The sequence below is a fragment of the Dipodomys merriami genome, unplaced genomic scaffold, assembly GCF_024711535.1.
Source record: "Dipodomys merriami isolate MVZ:Mamm:240054 unplaced genomic scaffold, mDipMer1.0.p SCAF_34, whole genome shotgun sequence".
Classification (NCBI taxonomy): Eukaryota; Metazoa; Chordata; class Mammalia; order Rodentia; family Heteromyidae; genus Dipodomys; species Dipodomys merriami.
The window spans coordinates 13067865-13081878 of record NW_027204937.1 but is presented as its reverse complement, the minus strand read 5'-3'; the positions used below and the strand labels follow the sequence as shown (position 1 = coordinate 13081878).

At 42.2% G+C, this 14014-nt stretch overlaps 1 protein-coding gene, 1 non-coding gene and 1 pseudogene across 5 annotated transcripts in view; 1 reads left to right on the top strand and 2 right to left on the bottom strand.

The window, feature by feature from the left end:
- The window catches only part of LOC138803403 (dual specificity testis-specific protein kinase 2), a 117589-nt gene that overhangs the window by 40129 nt on the left and 63446 nt on the right, over positions 1–14014 (bottom strand). The gene's annotated exons all lie outside the window — the stretch shown is intronic.
- On the bottom strand, positions 5527–5619 carry LOC138803543 (U6 spliceosomal RNA; annotated as a pseudogene).
- LOC138803536 (U6 spliceosomal RNA) lies at positions 8639–8745 on the top strand. The gene has a single exon (XR_011364955.1). It is a non-coding gene; the product is annotated as a U6 spliceosomal RNA (small nuclear RNA).

The window sequence follows — 14014 nt, the reverse complement described above, 5'->3', positions numbered from 1 at the left end:
ACTATGATCCTCAGATCTCAGCCTCCTGAGTAACTAGGATTACAGGCATGAGCCATTGGCACTGGCTCACTTCTTTTTTTTTTTTTTTTTTGGTCCGGTCGTGGGGCCTGAACTCTGGGCCTGGGCGCTATCCCTCAGCTCTTCAGCTCAAGGCTAGCGCTCTACCACTTGACTGCCTCACTGCTTAACATAACTTTTCCAAAGGGAGGTGATGACATATAGCAAAAATTTTAATTGCTCTAATAATTCCACTTTTAGGAATTTATCTTACAAATATACTTTATTCTGGTGAGTAAATCTTTTGTCTGAATATTTGTTTCTCATCCTGATTCCTATGTTGAAACTTAGTCCCTAGTATGAAAATATTAAAAGGTGAGGCCTTGGGGCTGGGCAGGTGGCTCAGTGGTAGAGTGCTTGCCTTGCATGAATGAGACCCTGGGTTCAATTCCTCAGCACCACATAAGCAGAAAAAGCCAGAAGTGGGGCTGACGCTCAAGTGGTAGAGCGCTAGCCTTCAACTGAAGAGCTGAGGGACAGCGCCCAGGCCCAGAGTTCAAACCCCACGACCAACAAAACAAAAACAAAAACAATAAAAGGTGAGGCCTTTGGGCAGTAATTAGGCCATAAGGAATCTGCCATCCTGAATGTCATCCAAGCCCTCATAAATGAGGCTGATGGGAGTGTTGCTCCTATAATGTTATGACACAACAATGAGGAACTGTGATGCAGAAAGGTCTGACCAGGTACCAATCTTGGGCTTTCCAGCCTCCAAACCATGGGCAGTAAATTTCTATTTACTTTACAGTTACTCACTGTAAAGTATTGTTATAATAACACAAAAAGGGGGCTGGGAAGGTGGCTCAGTGGTAGAGCGCTTGCTTTGCACGCCTGAGGCCCTGGGTTCGATTCCCTGAGCACCACATAAACAAAAAGAAAAAAGCCGGAAGTGGCGCTGTGGCTCAAGTGGTAAAGTGCTGAGGGACAGCATCCAGTCCCAGAGTTCAGGCCCCATGACTGGCAACAAACAAACAAACAAACAAACAAAAAAGCCTGTGTTTGTAGTGGTGAACCTTTTTCATTCCAACTACATAGGAATTGTAATATTAGGGTCACAGTCCAGGTCAGTCCAGCCATAAATATGAAATATTATTTGAAAAAATAACAAAAGCAGCTGGGCACCTGTGGCTCATGCTTGTAATCCTAGCTCCTCAAAAGTTGAAATCTGAGGGGCTGGGAAGGTGGCTCAGTGGTAGAGCGCTTGCCTTGCATGCATGAGGCCCTGGGTTCGATTCCTCAGCACCACATAAGCAAACAGAAAAAAGCTAGAAGTGGCGCTGTGGCTCAAGTGGTAGAGCACTAGCCTTGAGCTGAAGAGCTGAGGGACAGCGCCCAGGCCCAGAGTTCAGGCCCCATGACCGGACCCAAAAAAAAAGTTGAAATCTGAGCATCACAGTTTGAAGCCAGCCTGGGCAGGAAGGTCCATGAGACTCTTACCTCCAATTAATCACCAAAAAGCCAGAAGTGGCACTATGGCTCAAGCGGTAGAGTGCTAGCCTTGAGCTGAAGAGCTGAGGGACAGCACCCAGGCCCAGAGTTCAGGCTCTACAACCGGACCCTTCCCCACCCCCCCCAAAAAAGAAGGAAGTCTCTTTTTTGTGTAATACCTTTGAAGATCAAAGAACAGGGACAAGAAAGGACTGGCTACAAGCGCAAAGCGCAGCAGTAACTGCTGGGAGGGACCATAAATATCCATGCAGGCAGAGTCCAGGCCCCATTCACTCTTCCATGTGCTCACCACACCTAACAGCATCATGTAAATAGCTGGCAAATCCAGTAAATGATTGCTGAGTGAAAAAAGAACGTAACTGGCTAACCTTGCAGCAGTTTTTTTACAGCAGAGTTTTCTGGACATGCTGTTTCCACATTTCAACTAATATGGTAACCACAGACTATCGCCAAGTGATGGTTTCTGGACTGCCAGTTTCCTAAAAGTTGCCCCAGAGACTTGATGGAAACTTGAGGAAGGAAACAACTGAGGAAATATCTAGGTGGTACTGAAAACAGGGTGCAGGCTCTGATGACTAGTTGAAAATTACCTCTGGCTAGAGACAAGATAGAAAGCAAAATAGTGAGCTGGGCACTGGTGGCTCATGCCTGTAATCCTAGCTACTCAGGAGGCTGAGATCTGAGGATGTGGTTCAAAGTCAGCCCAGGCAGGAAAGACCTTGAGACACTTATCTCCAATAAACCACTAGAAAACTGGAAGTGGCTCTGTGGTTCACGTGGAACAGTGTTTGCCTTGCATACATGAAGGCCTGGTTCGATTCCTCAGCACCACATAAGCAGAAAAAGCAGAAAATGCTTTGTGGCTCAAGTGGTAGAGCGCTAGCCTTGAGCTAAAAAGCTGAGGGACAGTGCCCAGGCTCCATGATTGACAAGAAAAAAAGAAAGAAAAAGAAAGAAAGAAAGAAAGAAAGACAGAGAAAGAAGAAAAAGAGAGAGAAGGAGAGAGAAAGAAAGATAGAGAAAGAAAGAAAGAAAGAAAGAAACAAACAAACAAACAAACAAACAAAGGGAGGAAGGAAGAAAGAAAGGGAGGAAGGTAGGTAGTGGAATACTTAAAAGGGCTCTTAGGGCAGAAAGTGTGGCTCTCACTGAGATGGCACTAGCAAGGTTGTTAACCCCTGCTTTATAAACCAAATTGATTGGAACACAGTTATGGTATGATCTGTGGCCATTTTGTTGTAACAACAGCATTGCTGAATAGTAATTCATTATACACATTGCATGGCTTTCAAGGAGTAAAATATTTACTTTCTAATCCTTAACAGAAAAATCTTGCTGACTCTTGCAGTACAACATCAGGACATATCTATATTCAACAAGGTATCTGATCTTTATAAATCTCTATTTCCTTATCTGAACTACTAGATAAGAAAACTACACTACTCTAGCCAGACATGGTGGCACACACCTTTAATTCAAGCACCCTAAAGTGGCCTAAGCCACTTCCACAAGGAGGAAGGGAAAATTTTTAAAAATATATTCTGAGATATGGATGCCCCACTACAGATGAATGGATCCAAAAATTGTGGTATCTCTATACAAAGGAATATTATGCAGCCATTAGAAAGGACAAAATAATGGCATTCACAGGAAAATGGATGGAACTAGAAAAAAATCATTTTGAGTGAGGTAAGCCAAGAGCAAAGAGACAAACAGCACATGGTCTCCCTGATATATGGATGTTAAATACAAAATGCAAGGAGATATGACAAGGTAAACAGGACTCCAGAAACAAAGGACCTCTACTCATTTTGTCGTATCATTACTAAATGACCCCATACTTTTGACCATATATATGGTATATGTATATGCACACATCTGTGGGAAACTAGGACACAGAATCAGAAGGAAATGGGAAAACATTCAACAGAGGGGCCCATCAGCTGCAGCACTGGATGTTAATGAAAATGAACTAAGCAATTCAAAGGCAGCGATGGGAGGGAGGGAATAAGAGGGATAGAGGGAACAGCTTATACTAAGCAAAAGGAAGAAATGTACATACCACCAGATGTGGAAGACATAGCTATATTGTCAAAGCTCATAGAATTCACAAACTTTATAGACCACAATAATGACAATTTGCCTCATGAAGATTAGAATGTGTTTGTAATTTTAACTAAGTATCACTATCTCACAATACTGTGAAATTTGTGAAATTTATGTAATTACTTGATCCCAATAAAAAATTATTTTAAAAAATACATTCCAAACAATTATTATTCTCACCTCCATCTCTAAAACCATGCCAGCTAGCATTGCTTGTCTCAAGAAGCAAGTACTTTCTTAGTTTGCTGCCTAGGAGTGAAAGTGATGATTCAACTTTAATATTTGCAGTTTCATATTATTTTGTATTTTAGACTAGTGCTTCCCAATATTTTATTTATTTATTTTTTTTTTTGGTCGGTCATGGGGCTTGAACTCTGGGCCTGGGCACTATCTCTCAGCTCTTTAGCTCAAGGCATGTGCTGTACCACTTGAGCCACAGTGCCACTTCTGGTTTACTGGTGGTTAATTGCAGTCTCACTGACTTTCCAGCCCAGGATGTCTTTGAACTATGATCCTCAGATATCAACCTCCTGAGTAGCTAGGATTACAGGCAAGAGCCACCAGCATCCAGCCCAATTTTTATTTTTTAGAGACAATTTTGGCAATCAGGAACTATAGGCATGTACCAAAGTACAAAGCTTGTTTCCCAAATTTCAATTGGAAATATATCAACAAGGGATCTTGTTAAATTCTATACATCAAGGTGGATCTCATGTGATGTTGATGCTGCTGTGAACTAGACATTGAGTAGCAAGGCTCCTTCTAGACAAAAGATAACTCACTACTGTTCTAAAGTTAGTAAGACCAATAGAAGACTCTCAACCTGGTATTACCAGTAAACTACACTTTGACCATATACTTCATTTGAATGACCTTTGAACATTCTCCATGGATTACTATGCTTTTTCCAAACCTTTGTTTTTTCTTGGGATGTCCCTGCCTTGAGTACATCTATCCTCCTTTCTGCATAGTTAGATTCTATCTATCCTCAAAGCCCAATTCAAACACCTACTTCCACTATACAGATTTTACTTTTTTATTTTTTATTTTTTATTTTTTTGTCGGTCGTGGGGCCTGAACTCTGTCTGGGCCTGGGTGCTGTCCTGAGCTCTTCAGTTCAAGGCAAGCACTCTACCACTTGAACCACAGCACCACTTCCGGCTTTTTTTTTTTTTTGGGGTCTGGTCGTGGGGCTTGAACTCTGGGCCTGGGCGCTGTCCCTCAGCTCTTCAGCTCAAGGCTAGCGCTCTACCACTTGAGCCATAGCTCCACTTCCGGCTTTTTTCTTTTTGCTTATGTGGTGCTGGGGAATTGAACCCAGGGCTTCAGGCATGCAAGGCAAGCGCTCTACCACTGAGCCACCTTCCCAGCCCCCTGGCTTTTTTTTTTTTTTTTTTTTTTTTTTTTGCTTATGTTGGTGCTGAGGAATTGAACCCAGGACCTCATGCATGACAGGCAATCACTCTACCACTGAGCCACCTTCCCAGCCCCCATTATACAGATTACATTTCCTTCAAATAAAAGTGATTTATCAACTTCTCAATTACCAAGGCACTCCATCTACACTGCTCTTCTACAGCAGCAGCATCATTTCCACCCATCCATCCATCCATCCATCCATCCATCCATCCATCCATCTATCCAACCTGGGACCTTGCAACTTGTAGGCAAGCACTATATCTCTGAACTATACCCCCAGCCTTATTTCTCACCTATCAACTACATTTTATCACATGGCTTATATCTTTTCTACTAAACCATAGCTTTATGGGGTGAGAGAGAGGAGAGACAGACTGGTCTGGAACTTACTTTGTAGCCCAAGCTGGCCAGGCTACAAAACTTGTTCCTTGGCCTCCTCAGTGCCCCATCATGCCCAGCTTAACCCAGTTCTGGCTGCTGTTGCTTCTCCTCCTCTTAAATATTGACCATTCCATGAATTTTTGTGTCATCTTTGCACAGGGACCATGCTTATCTACTCTGCATCAAAGTGAACAATCAATCATAACTTTTTAACAGCAAGATCTCATTTTTCATTCTCTTGCCTAGAATATGACATATTAGCACTTAGTGGGTAAATTAAAAACAAGTGTGGTCATTCAAAGACTTTCAAACACCAAATGTGAGGGGCACTGGTAGTGATGATAATGATGACAATAACATCTAACTCTTAACAATATTTACCATACAGTTATTGTACTAACCTTTTACATTAAATCTTTTAATTCTCATAATAATCAAATTAAGTAGTACTTTTTTTTTTTTTTTTGCCAGTCGTGGGCCAAGGTGTGTTCCCTGAGCCTCTCCAGGCTAGTGCTCTACCACTTGAATCACAGCACCATTTCTGGCATTTTTGAGTAGTTTATTGGAGATAAGAGTCTCACAGGGACTTTTCTGCCTGGGCTGGCTTGGAACTGAGATCCTCAGATCACAGCCTCCTGAGCAGCTAGGATTACAGGTGTGAGCCACCGATGTCTGTCCTGAAGTAGTACTTTTATTATCTCAAGCACACTAATAAAGAAACTGAATCCCCACATCATATAGCTAATAAGGGCAGAGCCCTTACTCAGAAACAGTGGGTTACTCAGATCTGTACTCTTCAATCATGTGACCTTATGTTTCTATATTGTTATTAAGGATATAAAGATGAGTAAGACACAATTTTTTTCCTTACTAAGCTGTTGGTTATTCAAAAAACTTTTGTAGCAGATCATACAGTACTTGATTAAAGTCCACATTCCTAAGGCATTATTCAAAGTTCTGAATGAGCTGATCCAAGCCTCTCTTATCTCCAATTACATTCACCTTCATCCTCTATATTGGAATTATATAACCTGCCACTCCTAAATCTGTCCTATCCATATTGCTGCTAGGAAACTTCTCTATTTCTGAAATCCATTTTTCTTTTTTCTTTTTTCTGGTCGGTCATGGGGCTTGAACTCTGGGCCTGGGTGCTGTCCCTGACCTCTTCAGCTCAAGACTAGTACTCTACCACTTAAGCCACAGCACCACTTCTGGCTTTTTCTACGTATGTGGTGCTAAGGAATTGAACCCAGGGTCTCATGCATGCAAGGCAAGCACTCTACCAATTGAGCCACCTTCCAAGCCCTGAAATCCATTTTTCTAAGCTCTACCAATTCCTAAAAATATTCAGTTCCAAGTAACAGGATAAAAGTAAGCATTTCATATAAGATTTGATGAGGGCTGGGAATGTGGCTTAGTGGTAGAATGCTTGCCATGCATGAAGCCCTAGGTTCAATTCCTCAGTACCACATAAACAGAAAAAGTTGGAAGTGGCACTGTGGCTCAAGTGGTAGGTAGAGCACTAGCCTTGAGCACAGAGAGGCTCAAGGACCATGCCCAGGCCTTGAGTTCAAGCTCCAGGACTGGGGGTCGGGGACTAGGGGTGGGGGGAACAAAAACAAAAAAGGCTGGGCGCCAGTGGCTCATGCCTGTAATACTAGCTACACTGGAGGCTGAGATCTGAGGATAGTGGTTCAAAGCTAACTGGGCAGGAAAGTCCATGAGACTCTTATCTCCAAGAAACCACAGAAAAATGGAAGTGGCGTTATGGCTCAAGTGATACAAGCACCTGCCTTGATCTGAAGAGCTCAGGGACAGTGCCCAGGCCCAGAGTTCAAGCCCCATGACCAACCAAAAACAAAAACAAAAATTTGAGTGCCAGGAACAGCTACAAATTCAATCATTAATACCAATGATAGCCCTGCAAGACTGACTACAATAATCTCTACTTAAGAGATGTGCAAGTCTGGGAGTTTGGCCTAGTGGTAGAGTGTATGAAGCCCTGGGTTCAATTTCTCGGTACCACAAAAACAGAAAAAGTGGGGAGTAGTGCTGTGGCTTAAGTGGTAGAATACTTACATTGAGCAAAAAAGCTCAGGACAGTGCCCAGGCCCTAAGTTCAAGCCCCAGGACTGGCACAAAAAAAAATTTGACTTTGATCATTTCAATCAATATTAATTTTTCTCTTCCCTATACATTCAGTCTATTTTGAAATCTTAACTGTAGTACTTATCTCTCAGGCCCTGCCTTTTACCTCAAGTTTTATCTAGCTCTTTCACTTAGTTAGAAGACTCTCCAGGGTGGGGATCTTTATGTGGAAGAGGATGTCTACTGTATCACCAAATCACTTATTTCCCAGTGTTGGTTACAGTTGGTTATGACCATAGCACTAAATTCTGACTAGCTGTATATAGGCAGTGATTATGTCATTTCTAAGCCTGACCCGATAAAACCTCAACATTAGTCCCTACATTTGCCCACTTTATCTGTGAGCTGATTTAGAAGATTGAGCAGAAAAATTTGAGGCCTTCTGCTCATCAAAGAGTGCACCTTCCCCCTTCCCCAACCTGCATTAAATGGGGACATAACTAAGAAGCAAGCCTATGAAGTCAATGAGATTATATGTTATTTACTTCAGTAGTTAGCTCACTTGAACTAAAGTACCATACAGTTGTGTTTCTTTATGCATGTAAAATATTGTCTTGTTGTAAGGCACCGGTGACTCACGCCTGTAATCCTAGCTACTCAGGAGGCTGAGATCTGAGGATTGCAGTTCTAAGCCAGCCCAGGCAGGAAAGTCCATGAGACTTATCTCCAATAAACCACCAGGAAACCGGAAGTGGCGCTGTGGTTCAAGTGGTACAGTGCTCCCCTTGAGCTAAAGAGCTGAGGGACAGCACCCAGGCCCAGGGTTCAAGACCCACGACCAACAAAAATAAATTAATTTTAAAAAATATTATCTTGGGGGCTGGGAAGGTAGATCAGTGGTAGAGTGCATGCCTTGCAAGCATGAGGCCCTGGGTTCGATTCCTCAGCACCACATAAACAGAAAAAGCCGGAAGTGGCGCTGTGGCTCCAGTGGTAGAGCTCTAGCCTTGAGCTGAAGAGCTGAGGGACTGCGCCCAGACCCATGACCGGCAAAAAAAAAAAAAAAAAAAAAAAAATATTATCTTGCTTATAGTGCTCAGTAAATATTTACTGAAGTTTAATTTAAAATTCTTATTCTGTGCTTGGTTCAGCAGCACATATACTAAAATTGGAATATACAGAGAAGATTAGCATAGCCTCTTTGCACAGGATGACACATATACTCATGAATTGTTTCATATATATATATATATATATTTTTTTTTTTTTTTTGGGTCAGTCCTGGAGCTTGAACTCAGGGCCTGAGCACTGTCCTTGAGCCTCTTTGTGCTCAATGCTAGCACTCTACCACTTGAGCCACATTACCACTTCTGGCTTTTTCTGTTTATATGGTACTGAAGAATCAAACCCAGGGCTTCATGCATGCTAGGCAAGCACTCTACCATTAAGCCACATTCCCAGCCCTCATTCCATATTTTTAAATGGTTGAAGCTAGAACAAATCATGTTACATAAAGTAAGCTAGGCTCACAGAGACAAATAGTGAATGTTTTCTCTTATATGTTCAAGCTAGATCTCAAAGTACAACTATTCATGATAACATATACAGGGCTCAATGCATTTATACACAAACAAATTGATTAAAGGAAGGCATACTTAAGGGAAGAATCCGAAGGCATAACTCCTCTGAACTACTAAAATACTGTTTATCAAAAGGAATACTAGGAAATGGAAACATGTTTCTTTGGGGGGAAAGTGGGGAAACACAAGAATAGAGGGAGGAAAGGTGAACAAATATAGTCATTATATTCAATGTACACTATGTAAAAAATGAACCATGTAATTGGAAGGTAGGGACAAGAGGGAGAAAATGGCAGAGAATAAAGGAAGCAGTAACATTGTCAAGAAGCACTGTACTAGGGCTGAGAAGGTGGCTCAGTGGTAGAGTGCTTGCCTCACATGCATGAGGCCATGGGTTTGATTCCTCAGCACCACATAAGCAGAAAAGGCCAGAAGTGGTGCTGTGGCTCAAAGTGGTAGAGCACAAGCTTTGAGCTGTAGAGCTCAGAGACAGTACCACGCCCAGAGTTCAAGCCCCATGACCAACAACAACAACAAAAAAGAAGCACTGTACTCACAACCTAACTTATAGAACTATAGTCCCTATATAATATTAATAATATTCAATTTAAAAAATCTTATTTTGCCAGGCGCTGATGGTTTACACCTGTAATCCTAGCTACTCAGGAGGATAAGATCTGAGGATCATGGTTCAAAGCCAGCCCCGGCAGGAAAGCCCATGAGACTCTTATCTGCAATTAACCATCAGAAAACTAGAAGTGGGGCTGTGGCTCAAGTGGTAGAGCACTCGCCTTGAGCTGAAGAGCTGAGAGACAGTACTCAGGCCCAAAGTAAAGACCCACAACTAAGAAAAAAAATTTTTTTAAATTCTTATTCCTTGTGGCTTAGTGGTAGAGTGCTTGCCTAGTATGCATAAAGCTCTGGGTTAGGTTCCTCAATATCATACAAATAGAAAAAGCCAGAAGTGGTGCTGTGGTTCAAGTGGTAGAGTACTAGCCTTGAGCAAGAATGTCAAGGACAGTGCTTAGGCCCTGAGTTCAAGACCCAGGACAGGCACAAAAAAAAAAAAAAAAAAAAGATTTTTCTTTTTTTTTCTTTTTGGTTGGTCATAGTGCCTGAACTCTGGGCCAAGGCACTGTCCCTCAGCTCTTTAGCTAGGACCCTGCCACTTGAGCTACAGCGCCACTTCTGGTTTTTTCTTTGTATGTGGCGCTGAGGAATCGAACCCAGAGCTTCATGCATGCAAGGCAACCACTCTACCACTAAGCCACCTTCCCAGCCCTAGAACTTTTATATAAAAAGAGAAATTTAGCTTTACTAATATTTAATTATGAGATAATAGTAGCACACACATGGGGATATGCTCAAAAATATTCCCTACCCATGACTAACCAAAAAGAAAAAAATGTTCCCTAAAGGGAAATTACAGTCATAATGACTGCTGGTTCCCAAGAGATACCTTATCCTAATCCCTGGACCTGAAAATGTTATGTTAGAAGGCAAGGGAAGGCCTGGAGATATAGTTTAGGGTAGATCACTTGCCTAACATGTGTGGGACCCTGAGTTTGATCCACAAAAAAGGGGCCAGTGGTTCATGTCTATTATCTTAGCTACCTGGGAGGTTGAGACCTGGTGCACTGAGGTTTGAAGCCAGATTAGGTAGAAAAATCTCTAAGACTCCATCTCCCAGAAAACAGAAAAATGCTAGACTGACAGTATGGATCAAGTAGTAGAGCACCTGACATGAGCAAACAAGTTATATAAGAGCCTGATACCCTGGAGTTCAAGCTCAGGTACTAGCACCAAAAAACCTAAATAAGGGGCTGGGAAGGTGGCTCAGTGGTAGAGTGCTTGCCTTGTATGCATTAGGCCCTGGGTTCAATTCCTCAGTACCACATAAGCAGAAGGAAAAAAAGGCCAGAAGTGGCACTGTGGCTCAAGTGGTAGAGCACTAGCCTTGAGGTGAAAAGCTGAGGGACAGCGCCCAGGCCCAGAGTTCAGGCCCCACGACCGGACCCTCCGAAAAAAAAAAAAAAACTAAATAAATAACTGCAAAGAAAACAATGAAAATTAAACAGGTAAGTGTGGTAGCACAAATTTATGCCAACTCTTGGGAGTCAGAAACTAGAGGATTTTGAGTTTGAAGCTAACCTGGGCTACATAGCAAGCCACTCCCCAAAATATCTGCCAAAAAAAAAATGAAAGGCAAGAGTGGGCAGAAAGAAAAGAAAAAAGGAAGGAAGGAAAGAAGGAAGTTGCTGGTCAGCTGACTTAAAATAGGAATATTATCTTGGTTTATGAAGGTGGAGTATTGTGATTACCCAAGTCCTTGTAGGAAGAAGACAAAGAGTATCTGAGTGATGCAATATGGGAAAGATTCAACCTGTCATTGCTAGTTTTGAAGATAACAAGGAATGGGAGCAAAAACTAGCAGCTGACAAAGTCCTTACCTTTAAAAAGGACTGTAGCTCTGTGGACACAATGATTTTACCCCGAACAAACCCCATTTCAGATTTCTGGAGCCAAGAGAAAACTAATAATGGGTACATAAAAATTTTTTACTGGGTCACTATCCTGTGTTATAATGTTCACAGATGTAAGATAGGCTTTAGGCTTATACTCTGTATAAACAGGCACAAGGAAAGTAACATTAACATGTTCCTTTGTGGCATCCACATTCAGCTAGTCAAATATTTATTGAACTAACAATTCTATATAAAGCTCAGAGGCAAATATTTAAATTGAAATGTTGACCATCCCCAAAAGTTTATTATCTAAACAAAGATAAAAGGAAAGGTGAAACAGCAATCTAAAATATATCTAGCTATCTTCATTCTCATTTGAAAAAATAAACTAACCAACAACCAAACATATAGACAACACTACCACTGTTAGACATGGATCTCCTCAAGACTAAAGAACAACACTTAATAAGAAGAGTTCTGTGACCATTATATCAAAGGTGTTAATAAAATGATCATTACTGCTTGCCTAACAAGGATCTGAAAACTGTGCTACATGCTTTATATGTACTACAAAGGTTGACAAAGGTTGGAAAAGCTATGAGAATTTGAATGCTTAGCTCCAAAGACTATGTTCAATCCTTTGATAAGTAAGGAAGAGGGCTTGGAAGGTGGCTCAGTGGTAGAGTGCTTGCTTTGCATGCATGAGGCCCTAGGTTTGATTCCTCAGCACCATGTAAGTAGGAAAAGCCACAAATGGCACTGTGGCTCAAGTGGTAGAGCACTAGTCTTGAGCTGTAAGAGCTGAGGGACAGTACTAGGCCCAGAGTTCAGGCCCCATGACTGACCAAAAAAAAAAAAAAAGTAGAAGAAAACAGGCCAGTTAGTTTTTCAATAATAAGTAATCATTTGATTCATTAAAAAAAAAATGGAGCTAGATGCTAGTGGCTCATACCTGTATAATCCTAGCTGAGATCTGAGAATTGTGGCTTGGAGCCAGCCAGGACAGACAACAAATCTGCAAATCTCTTATCTCCAATTAATTAGAATTTAAAGAAAAAGTAATAGAGGTGTGGCTCCAGAAAGAAAAAAGCTAGGAGCAATGGCACATGCATGTGATCCTATGTAGAAGGCAGAGGTAACAAGAATACAGTCTAAGGCTGGCCCTGGGCAAAAATGTGAGACCCTAAAACTAAAGTAAAGAGTTAGGGGCTGGGAAGGTGGCTCAGCCGTAGAGTGCTTGCCTTGCATGCATGAGGTCCTGGGTTCAATTCCTCAGCACCACATAAGCAGAAAAAAACGGAAGTGGTGCCATGGCTTAAGTGGCAGAGGGCTAGCCTTGAACTGAAGAGCTGAAGAGCTGAGGGAGAGCGCCCAGGGCCAGAGTTCAGGCCCCACGACTGCCAAAAAAAAAAAAGAGTTGGAAGTGAGACTCAAGTGGTAGAGCACATGTTTAGGATGCATGAGGCCCTGAGTTCAATACATCACACACACATACACTCACACAAGAATGCCTAACTGGGGGCTGGGAAGGTGGCTCAGTGGTGGAGTGCTTGCCTAGCATGCATGAAGCCCTGGGTTCCATTTGTTAGTACTACATACACAGAAAAAGCCAGAAGTGGTGCTGTGGCACAAGTGGTAGAGTGCTAACATTGAGCAAAATAAATTCAGAGACATTGCCCAGGCCCTGAATTCAAGCCCCAGGACTTGGGGGGGGGGGGGGGGGGCGGGGAGAGGAAAAAAAAAAGAAAGAATATCACGGGTTTTTCTGCCCATGCTAACTTTGAAAGGCCATCCTCAGATCTTAGCCTCTTGAGTAGTTAGGATTATAGGCATGAGCCACTAGTGCCAGCTTAAGAGAACATTTCTTGTTCTCTCCCAGTTTTTCCCTCCCATTCCCATGCTTAAGTAGTATAGTTCGTTTTCAATATAGTATCTAGTAAGTGCCATTGCTGCATTTATTCACTCTTTTGAGCATACTTCTTTTTCTGGGCCTTGAACTCAGGGCTTGGGCTCTGTCCTTGAGCCTCTGTGCTCAAGGCTAGTGCTCTACCACTTGAGCCACAGCCCCACTTCTGGCTTTTTCTGCTTATGTGATACTCAGGAATCAAACCCAGTACTTCATGAATGCTAGGCAAGCACTCTACCACTAAGCCACATTCCCAGCCTTGAGCATACTTCTTAAACAATATTCCCACAATGATTTATTTCTTCTCCCTCTCTCAAAGTAGAACAAGTGTATAGAAGACAGAAAACTTCAGTTCATCCTAAGGATCATGTGTCATGCATTTACTACGTGCAAGGGTGCAGAAAAATAGAACATTGGGCTGGAAGGTAGCTCAGTGGTAGAGTGCTTGCCTCGCATGCATGAGGCCTTGGGTTCAATTCCTCAGTACCACATACACAAAAAACACCAGAAGTGGCACTGTGGCTCAAGTGGTAGAGCGCTTGCCTTGAGCTGAAGAGCTGAGG